An 11,381-nucleotide genomic window follows, 5' to 3' on the forward strand; every position below is an offset into this window, starting at 1 on the left:
ACACTGCTGTAATCGGAGCGAAATTATCTGAAATTACTACATGACCATAATGCAGGCTAACATGCGTTGCACGGGGCGGTCCTGCCATTACGTTAGTTACTGTAGTTGCTGTGGAGCAACATAGTTCTCCAGAAGACACACACAAACATACACCATCTACAATGGACGAACTGAGCAGCAATATAGACATTCACCACACGAACGTGCATTGTTGACAAAGTGATTGCACAGCCGCTGCAGGCATGACAACCAGGTTAGCGTTAGCGACATGGCAGCTATCACAGCGCCCTGTCCGTCGTGCTGCAACTGCCTGTGATGGCTACAGCAGTAACAGCAAGCTGTCTGCGATGCCATTGTCTGGAGACTGCTCTTAGCGTGACACGACCAATGAGAGTGAGCGCTGTAGTTGTTGCTAAGATACGGTGGCGTCTCTGCCCCATAGCTTGTAGATCTCTCACACATGATTGGCGTAGGCTGCGTTGCCAGGTCTGACTTTGTGTCTAAGCAATGGTCGGCTTATTTTTGCGCGCCTTTGGGCTCGTTTGCATTGTGCGCACGGCAGCGCTTGTTTAGCGTACGTCAGCGCGACGTGGCAACGGACGTGGCAACGTGAAAGGTGATTGGCTGGTGAAAAGAAACACCCGAGGTTACACCAGAAATGGTGCCTGGAGAAAATGGTGACCAAAAAAAAAGTTTGGAAAAAAAGGAAAAAAAACCCGCAGCGGCTGCCTGCTGTTGTGGTGATGAGGTCGTGCGCACGGTAAACGGTACGAAGCTGCCTCCCCTTCCGTTTTGTCCGACATTTGGTGAGTAGAATTAATTATGTTGCGCGGTGGAAAAGCTGTAGTGAGCAGTGAGATGTCCCCTACGCGAGGCGTAAATTCAGCGCGGCCGCCGTGGCGAGTCAGTTGCCGACATGTGGTCTGGCGGTGCGTTGTTTATTCGATAACAGAGCTGTGGGGTGTCGCACCCAGGGTGCGGAAGTTGCTCGCCATTTATATAGTTAGATATAGTGTGTGTGCTTGTGCATAATGAGTGCAATTGCATTACATATAATACTTAATTTTCAAGTTACTTGATGTTCCCATCAGTTTTTTTTTAAATTAAGTAAAGCGTGTGATCAAAATCAATACTGCAGGCATGGCCACAACAAGCTGGAACAATCAGAATATCAAAGCTAAAAGCCAGCATTTTCTCATGCATATCTTAGATTATGTTCCCTAAAAGGATTTGCACACCTGGCAAGTTGCAAATGAGATGAATCTGCTGCTCAGCAACGCTGTCAAAATCATGCAGATGCAGCTTGAGCTCTCACTGTGGACATGTTCGCAAATGAGTGAATGGCATATGCAAAAATAACATACTGTATGTTTTGCATGATAATGGTTAAATCTGTTGTCTCAGCTTAGTCATGAAGCAGTGGTTCAGTGAAAGGGTCATACAAAATAAGGGGCATTTTGTGCTGAATATTATATGACCCTTCAGGAAGGATACTGTACTGCTTGTCTGCTTCATAGACTGAAAGTGAGTAAGAACTCATTATACTGTGCCATCACAAGTACACTAATATCCTGGGGCCAGTTCTGTTCTCCAAAGTGCATAGTACACTGGAACCCCCTGAAAACCTTGAGTACCGGTGAACATATCATTACAGCTAACTAATTCATGAGAACCAGGGGTAAGTTTCTGCCATTAAAAATGTATCGCCTTTATCCAAAAGCATAATAAGCAATGCCAACTCAGATAGGAGAAGAATTCTGAGATGAAAAATCACTGCCTAGGGACATTTTGCTAGATAACAATATTCCACAAAGTGAATAATATTTCACTCATCTCATTTGGTTCTAGAATCTGCATTGGATGCTTGTTGCAACAAGGGAAAAATTAGGGCAGCAATATTTTTGACAGATAAAACCCAGAATCCTCCGCCCTTACAGCTTGTCAGTCACTTTGATCTCATACAATACATGATGGCAACCCACTGTTCACATGAGCTGGATTTATTGAAAAACTCTCACTTGAAGACAGCTCCACTATTAAGCTTAAGTTAGAAATATTGTACCTTGCTGATTGCTGAATCAGAAAGGCCTAGTGTAAGGTGTTCAGAAGCACAGTTCTGCAGATAACAGAGGAGCAACTTATAGAACATACTCAAGGAAATGTTGCAGCTCAGTCATCACCTCCTTTACAGCTTAAGCTGTGGAGGGGTTTGGACAGCAGAATGCAGGAAGGTGAAACAAGGTTGTTTAGGCTGCTGACAATTTGTGTCCGCCGATGTCACCAGAGCGCTATTATTACACTATAATAGCTATAACTTGGAAATGCAGGTTTCTATTTATGAAATAGTTGTTTTTTGTATGGCATCTAATTGGCACATAGGTGTTGATGTGCTTTCTGCAGAGAGGGCTTCTCTAATTGAAATGGTGACACGAGATTATGTTTTGTGTCACTTCTGTGATGTGTAAGCAGACTGCTGATTTCTCTAATTGTATTCTGACGTCATGTCAGGTGTTGGGGAGTGTTGTTTCTGTTGTAAATTGTGCTCCGCTGTACCAAGTCTAATTCCTAACATGTTCACATGTCATGGCAATAAAGTCTTCTGATTCTGATTCTCTTTGTTCAGCATATATATATATATATATGGGCATGAAAGAGACTCTCCATATATGAGCATAAAAGGGACAAGGACTGACATACAGATATCTCCATATATGGGCATAAGATGGACAAGGACTGAAGATACAGAGATCTCCATATATGGGCACAGCAGTATGCCCATATATGGGCATGTACTGATGACATCAGGGATCTCCATATATGGGCATAAAAGGGACAGGACTGACAGATACTGAGATCTCCATATGGGCATAAAAGGGACATGGACTGATTGTGTGTTATCTATAGAGATCTCCATATAAGGGCATATCAGTCAGTGGTGACTGACTACCCCACCCCATCATATCAGGCTACAGCAGGCCTTGCTCATTGATCTAAACCACGGCACAGTCCAGAAGGAGAGTGACTCTGCTCAAGGCTACGCAAAGTTAACTCTTACATAATACCCGTAGGTGACATGGAAGTTGGCTGCAATTACAGTCACATTTAAGAAAACAGCTGAGGTACACTAGTCATTAGACCTGGGGATTCTGGGTTCAGTGTGATGCAGCATTCTTTAGCTGTTTCTACACCTATTAAAGGGCATTATTAATTTCATGAACAAAGTATTTTGTAAGAGGCTTCTTGAACAAATAATATTGAAGTAGAGGAAGACAAAACCTTTGTCCAAAATCATTTAAAACTCTCAACAATAAGAATAATGCACTGAGGATGATTCAGTTCCTTAATTATTTATTTGACATTTGTATTGCACACAAGACAGTGCGCAAAAATCCCCAGCCAAACATTTGGTCTCTGCTGCCTTCAGTGGCTGCGTCTCTTAGAGGCAGAAGAGCATAAAATATACTCCTTTTTCTCTTCTTTTTTTAACCTCTTTTGTTTCCTATCAGGTGTTTCTTATTCAATTTTTCTTTTTACTGAAGTCAAATGTACTGTTATAACTTGTTTATTTTGCTAAATGTCTCATGCAAAGCACATTGAATTGCTTTGTTGAAATGTGCTATACAAATAAACTTACAGTACCTTCTCTTGCCAAATATTTTGCATGTTTTTTCTTTGCACATCATCTTGAAATTATAAAATAATTATTGAAAGGACTGAATCCTCCTGAGTGCAGTCCGATTTATAGAGATTTGTGGATTTCATTGGGGCCTTGCACCAAGAAAAAAGTTGATCACTGAAGCAAGTTATTTGCTTGAGCACATTGTTTACTAAAAAGAAATACCAAATTTAACCCTGGAGCCTTCTTGGATAGCAAGTTAAGGCAATCAGGACACTTGCTCCTAAAGTCCCCAATATTACCTGGGACTTGGGAACAAGTCAAATAAGATGCCAGAGATCAATCACTTACTGTAGACACATGCTCATACACAGTACGTGCTAGCACTCTGTCCCTACAGACGCACATATACATACAGTATACAGGTATATGGGCCGAAACTCAAAATGCATGTGAGCGCGCAGCCGCGCACACACACACACACACACACACACACACACACACACACACACACACACACACACACACACACACACACACACACACACACACACACACACACACACACACACACACACACACACACACACACACACACACACACACACACACACACACAGTGGGCATATCATCCAGGTAGAGCGTTTCACAGCAAAATTTTTATGGCTGATTTATACTTTGTTGAGCGCAGAAAATAGCCGATCTACATGAACACAACGCATTGAATATCAGCTATTTTCCTCTAGTTTGATGAGCTACACAGAGCGGCAGGTGGATAAAAGGGGCACTGGAGTGGATGGACTTGGCTGAGTGGGTTGGCACATACCCCATAGCGAGTCATAAATGGACCGCAGCCATGGCCCGCAGTACCTGAACAAACAGGGAGCCATAAAACCGATGAGAGCTGTGCAGTTTTTGGGTTGCATTGGGTTGCCATGCCATGTTTTCAAATATACTTCATATTTTCATCTTTCTTCATATTCTGAACTGATGCAAGTCTACCGCCCCTATATTCAAATAACACATAAAGTTTATTGATTTTAACTGCTTAACTGCTATTTCTCTTAAGCTATTATGTCAGGCTAATGACAAGCTGACATGAAGAATTGCATTCCGCTTGGTTTACCCCCACTCATTGGCAATTTACATGGCAAATCCTTCACTCTCAGACAGCGGCCCACATTCAAGTGGGATCAGCACTAATTACCCAACCTGCCAATCTGCTTAGGGAGCAACCCTGTACCTGATGTTGAGAGAGTCATCATCACAGGGGCATGATTGAATAAAGGAATAGATGGATTAATAATGCAAGATGTTACACAGTGTTAAGGTTTATCTGTGCCCAAAAGCCAGATGAGTCTGGCTTTGTACATGCCAGGTAACAGAAGGCATAAATTCTTAAATATCAGTCATGTCATTCAGCTTTTCTGCAGTGTTTCAACAGCTCTCAGTTGAGCAGAATGTGTCCTTGTGAATGAGAACCTGCTGGTTGTCTAAGTATCTATATTTCCATCTGTCTCCCCCACTGGGCACTCACACCAAATCTGAAGAGCTTCACACGAGCTGGAGGGGAATACAAACGTGAGTTGAATAACACACACACACACACACACACACACACACACACACACACACACACACACACACACACACACACACACACACACACACACACACACACACACACACACACACACACACACACACACACACACACACACCCACTATAGTGGCAATTTATGAAGCTTGTCACCTCCTGTGTCTGCATTAGGAACACAGCAGCCACTACCACAGATTGAAACAGCATCTGAGGAGATCGGCCATCAGTCATCTTCACTTTGCAGTTTGCACATAGCATGCTTCATGCTTGTCATCATGGGTATAGACTGGTACTGTATGTCTGGTGCTGGCTTTAACTACTGACCAGACAATATAGTCTATCCATCTTACTCTGTTACCGTCAACAAGCACTATACTATTACTATTATATACCCTATAATATACTGTACTACCTTACTATTACGGATCATTTGAACTCCATTTTATAGTGTGCACTGTGGAAGTAACACCAAGCTGAAAGACTTCCAGCTCACTGAACTTCTAATCCCAACTGTGAAGTTATTGAGATTTATGAATAGATGCACCACTTCGTGACGAGCCTGCCTAAATGGAGTCTTACTCTACCTAAAAGCAAGTGTAGCCTCTCTGTGTCAAATTCTCTTCTGTCGACTGTCCAACATTGTGGGGTGGGGGAGGGGGGGGCCAGTGATTTTCGATGTCAAATGGAGGATTCTACTTTGAAAAGTGATTAATGAAGCAAGAGGGTTATAATGTAGGCATACATCCTCCTTGTTAATTCAACCATGGCTATGTGTGAAATTGATGTCTTGGTCAATTTTACCTGATAAATGGAGGCAAGACTTGTCATTTATATCAGCTTTTGACGAGTAAGACAAATGAGCTGGAGCTATTCAGTACATAGCAGCGAACTCCACTAAGTGTTTAATATTCTCTTGAAAACGATATACGAGTCAGTAGCAGTGTGTGTGTGTGTGTGTGTGTGTGTGTGTGTGTGTGTGTGTGTGTGTGTGTGTGTGTGTGTGTGTGTAGTGTGCGTGGCTGCATGCATGTATCTTCATTACAGTGAGTGTGAGAGCGCAAAGGGAGAATAAACACAAAGAAAGGAAAGACAAGAAGGGAGAGAGACTAAAAGAGCTCATTAATTTATACAAAAGCGCTTCCAACCACTAATCATATTTTTTAAATTCAAACCCACCCACTGTTCCCTAGGCAGATATTCTGTCCACTCAGTGTGTAGGCGATGTCTCCTCTCTACCAGACTGGTTTCAGTCTTTGATCAGCGGCTCTTAGCCATCTGCAGATAACCACAATGCAATGCATTCTCTATATACTAAACTCCTTGATCAAAATAAAGCAGAGGGGTAACTTGTATCAATAGGTAGTGCATATTGTAATATTTGCAGTCAGAGTGTGTTGTGTTGTGTTGCTGAGTGTTTTATTGCATGCACTAATGTGAGAGTGCAGGGAGTGCTCTCAAGATGCTGTTGTTGTACAAGGCCCAGGCTTCTGGGCATGATTTAAAGCTGCCAACCCGCCCGATCAGTAATTGTCCACTGTGCCATGGAAGCACTCTAAACATTCCTCTCCGGTATTGTGTTTTACATGATGCTTCCAACTTGATCCTGTTTATATTGCCTCAATCTCACAAAATCCTTTCACACCCAGGCTTCCCAGTGGTTACGGTTGAAATGCCATTGCTAAATCTGGGACCACTGTTTTCATTGCGAGCAGCCTAGTGTGCCCACCAGGGCACATCTGTGCATAGCCATGAGCTAAACCTTGCTGTGCGATTGCCATCCATCTCCCAGGGTCCCTGCGAGCAGATTCAACTGCCGTTACGTGCTTAGCAACCACAGAGCTGTGACCCCATGTATCACTATGGAGCTCACTGCAACGCAAACTAACCAGTCACATTACATAATGAAAACAGAGCTTGGTGTAGCATTCGATATTTCATCTAACACAGGGAGTGAGTGATAGAATCAGAAAGGGGGACGGACTGGAGGGTATAATTGTCATTTCAGCGTAAACTCTCTTGGGTGAAGATTGATAAAATAACTGCTAAGAAGTTGCATGTTTTCACAGTGCCTCCAGGAAATGGGAATGCAGATCAGGATCAGACCACGAAAAAAGTCCTTAAACTTATCTCATTAATAACCCATAACCCCACTCACACAGCAGAATAATTGTCACGAACAACACATCCAATAGAGCAGTGGTTCTCAAACTTTTTCGTGCCAAGGACCCCCAAATAGACACTTATTAGACCGCGGACCCCCATTTGAAAAGATAAGCCAGGGACCCCCATAATAGAAGATTTTTACGGCTCCCTAGCAGTGATTTCAACCATTTTAATTTCAAGGACCCCCAGTTTGACATGCATTAGGCTACGGACCCCCATTTACTGGCATGTCTCTGGGACCCCAATTTATATTGTAAAATCAATGTTAATTTAACTCTGAGAGTGTACAAATGGAACCAAATGGACCCGTCAGGGTCCATTTGGTTCCATTTGTACACTCTCAAGAGTTACAGACCCATAAGGGTCCATTTGGTCCCTGTCCATCATTTAGCTGGGGACCCCCTGGAACCCCCTCAAGTACCCCTGGGGGTCCTCGGACCCCACTTTGAGAACCAATGCAATAGAGAGAGAGAGTTGAGACACCATTGTCTTGCCTGTCATGACCACGTGTCACTTTATTACCTTGTGGGAGGATTGCAATGATGCATGGCAAAAACAATTACCTCAAATCATGCTGGGGAGGGAGAGCTTGGCTGAATGTGCTACTAACAAGGCATTTAACAGCAGAGAATAACTGCTGCACAAAACAAACAAGTTTCATTAGCCATTTGTGTTTTTATAGTAATTAAACTATACAGTATAGTGATGAAAATCCTATATTGTTTACTGTTGTTGACCTACTGTATTGCCAATTCATGCTAATAAAACAGTAAACTGCATATAAATGTGCTTCATATATAACCTATACTATTCCCATGATCCTTGTTCAACATTCTAATGTGAGATGTACCTGTAATCAAGAGACAAGACTGTCCCACATTTTTGGGCAACAAAGAGAATATTTAGTTGAGGATGTTATATCCAATTGAGCTTTCATTTCATGTGGTGCTAAACCAGAAAACCAGAAAATATTTCCAAATACATTTCTAAAGTCTAGTGACTCTAGTCTAGTCTATAGTGTCTCTTACTGACATTAGACAACATTAGAGGTTCTCTTCTCACTCACATTGGGAATTTTTCATGTTCAAAATTCCTGACTGATATTCCCAGTTTAAATGTAATCATCAAGTGCATCTTCTCTTAAAAGAAGGTGTTTATTTTATTGTACATTTTCCCATTGAAAGGCCTGGTCATATGGCTGGCTGCCCAGCCCTGGGCTTTTACACCATATGCTGAGCTGGAGTCATACACTATATGCGAGTATGCAAAAATGTATGGATGATGAGCTATACAAGCCTTGGTAGATGGCCTCTCCTCTGAGAGCACAACAACGAAAGCTGCCCTAACCCTTAATTCACTTCATGGGCTGTAAAATATGTAAATAGATGGCCAGGTATAAATATCACCCTGTAAAAATGCCTCTGCTTTGCATTAGCCCAGCAACAAATCTCCACTTAGAAGATAAAGGCACAGACGGCCCTATTTCTCCCATACTGTATTACTCTGGAATTGAGTGTGAATATTAACTCACAAAACTGATCGTGGAAAAAAAAAGACTGGTATACCACACTTCAGAATAAAAAATTATGTTCCATCAATTTCAGTAGTTTATGATATTTATTTGCTTTTTACTGTATGATGAAGCATCTTCTGTAGTCATAAGCTTTTGACGTTTCGGATTCCTCATTAATTGAACTACTGTACAAGAGGTCAAGCAGAACACCAGATTGTATATCGATCTATCTATCTATTATATTAAGCTTTTGTCTGGATGTGAGGAATTAATTTATTGCACACATGATTAACATTCCACCTGATTATCCTCATTGATTTATTTGATTATCAATGCTTTCCTGAAGTAGCAATTAATCGTGAATGTATTACCAATTTGTGGGTGGGATAGAGGATGGAAGTCATGTTATTAGCGCTACGGCAGGCCACTCCAAAACAAATTGAATCAGAAGGATTTATAGGCTACCTGATTCCAGTGGCTCGGGGGTAATGAGAACCTTTTAAAATGAGATTGCCTGGTGGTGGGGGGGGGGGAGAGGGGGGGGGGCATCACCATAGGGTGCTAACCTCTGCCTTCCCTCCCTGCTGTAAAAGTGCTGCAGACATTTTCAGTAGGCATAAGTATGGGCTTTCCTGCTCCATATTCCCAACACTCAGTTGGAATAAGCACACCTGCCTGTCAAGTGTGGAGGCTGTCCCCAGAGAGCCAGGGCCCGGGCCCACTTCAATTCAGCGGGCCATGCTGTAAATTCAGCTGTAGTCATATCAGGGACTGGCAGCGGTTATGGCTGAGCTAATCTCCTGAAGCTTTAAACAATGTGGCTGTCAGAGGCAGGGGCTGCCAAGCTGCAGAGCTAAAGCTCCTCTCAGGGCAGCAAATGATCCCCACAACCAGCTCGCCTCTCTGCTCTGCTATTAGTGCTACAACCCAGCCGTGTTGGTCAACGTTTTGTAGGGCTTAGATGCGTGTGGGCTTGGTCTGAGAGATTGCTGGTGGACAACATGGTCCTTCTTTAGCATACATCAAATGAAACTAGAAAAAGTGCTCCTCGGAGCACAGGTCTCCGCCAGGTCAGGTAGGTTATTGTGGCCTCCAGATGGCGCTATAATAGGCCAATGTGAAAAGGACACCATTTCTTCTTAGGCCTTGCACTGCAATCATGATTTGAGGCATTTGGTTCCAAAAATGTGTTTTGCTGAATTAGACCTGCTGGTGGCACTATAACAGGCCAGTGTGAAAAGGGCATTTCTTCCTGGGCCTAGTGGGAATGTGCATGCAAAATTTCAGGGAAATCACACGCTGCGCTCATGATTTGAGGCATTTTGTTCAAACCTGCAAACTTTGGCAGCCAATGTTAGCCAATTAGGATGGAATATGGAATATCGGACACATCCGTCTTGATCACATGACTATAGAGCTACTGTGTACCGATTTGCATGATTTTTGGACAGAATCTGAAGGAGTAATATAAAAAAGAATTGTGTACAAAAGTCAGCCTCCTGGTGGCGCTCTAAAAGGCAGATGTGAAAAATGCAGGGCAAGGTTTTTTGTTGGCCTCTAGGGAGGCAAAAAAAAAACGGCCTCCTGGTGGCGCTATAACAGGCCAATCAGGGGCAGAGGTTTGGCCTTGGCATCCAGGGAGTGTGTGTGCACAGTTTTGGAGCGATCGGGCCAACAGTGCCGGAGATTAGCTGTTCACAGACAGACACACACACACACACACACACACACGGACGGACGGACGGACGGACGGACGGATGGACGGGGTGCAAAACATTGTGTGCTTATAAAGAGTTTAAACAGTGCATCGAATGTCAATTATTTGTTTGTTGCAAGCTTGCAACATATGCAGTTTTACTGAATCGGAATGTGTCAGTTCTGCAATTTATTAAGGGGCCTCATTTTGCTGTAGATTTTCAAGCTATTTTCGAATTAATTCATTGGTGTTGTAGATGGATATTAATGTACTGTACTTTTCCCCCTGAAACATATACATGCCTGTGTTCCACTCTTCAAAACAACAATAATACACTATAATCTTACTTATATTATTGCCACAATATTGCCACAATAAAATAATGACTGGAATGAATGAATTACAGAAACCATAAGATAAAATGACAGGTGGCCTTGTTAAGAGAATGAGCGTGGCATAAATCTTCAGATGTTGCCAAAGCAGCCCTCCCCACAGTGAATCATGACGGTCTCATTGACACTCATAAATAGTCCAACATCTGCCGGAGTGCCGGCCCACACTGCCTCATTATTATTCATGAAGCATGTTGTGGTTTTGGATGACTGCTGTGACTTTCTGACAAAAAGAAATATGGGTTAGTCATAGCAGTTCCCAAAATGAGACAATACACTGGTGTCAATGAAAACCCCTTGCACCAAAGAAATGATTGTAGGTCTACAGTATTAGTTTAAACACATGACCTTAGAGACATACTGTAGACCCCATTCACTGTATGATCAGTCAAAGGATGTGG

The sequence above is a fragment of the Gymnoscopelus microlampas genome, assembly GCF_963454915.1.
Source record: "Gymnoscopelus microlampas genome assembly, chromosome: 10".
NCBI classification, from domain to species: Eukaryota; Metazoa; Chordata; class Actinopteri; order Myctophiformes; family Myctophidae; genus Gymnoscopelus; species Gymnoscopelus microlampas.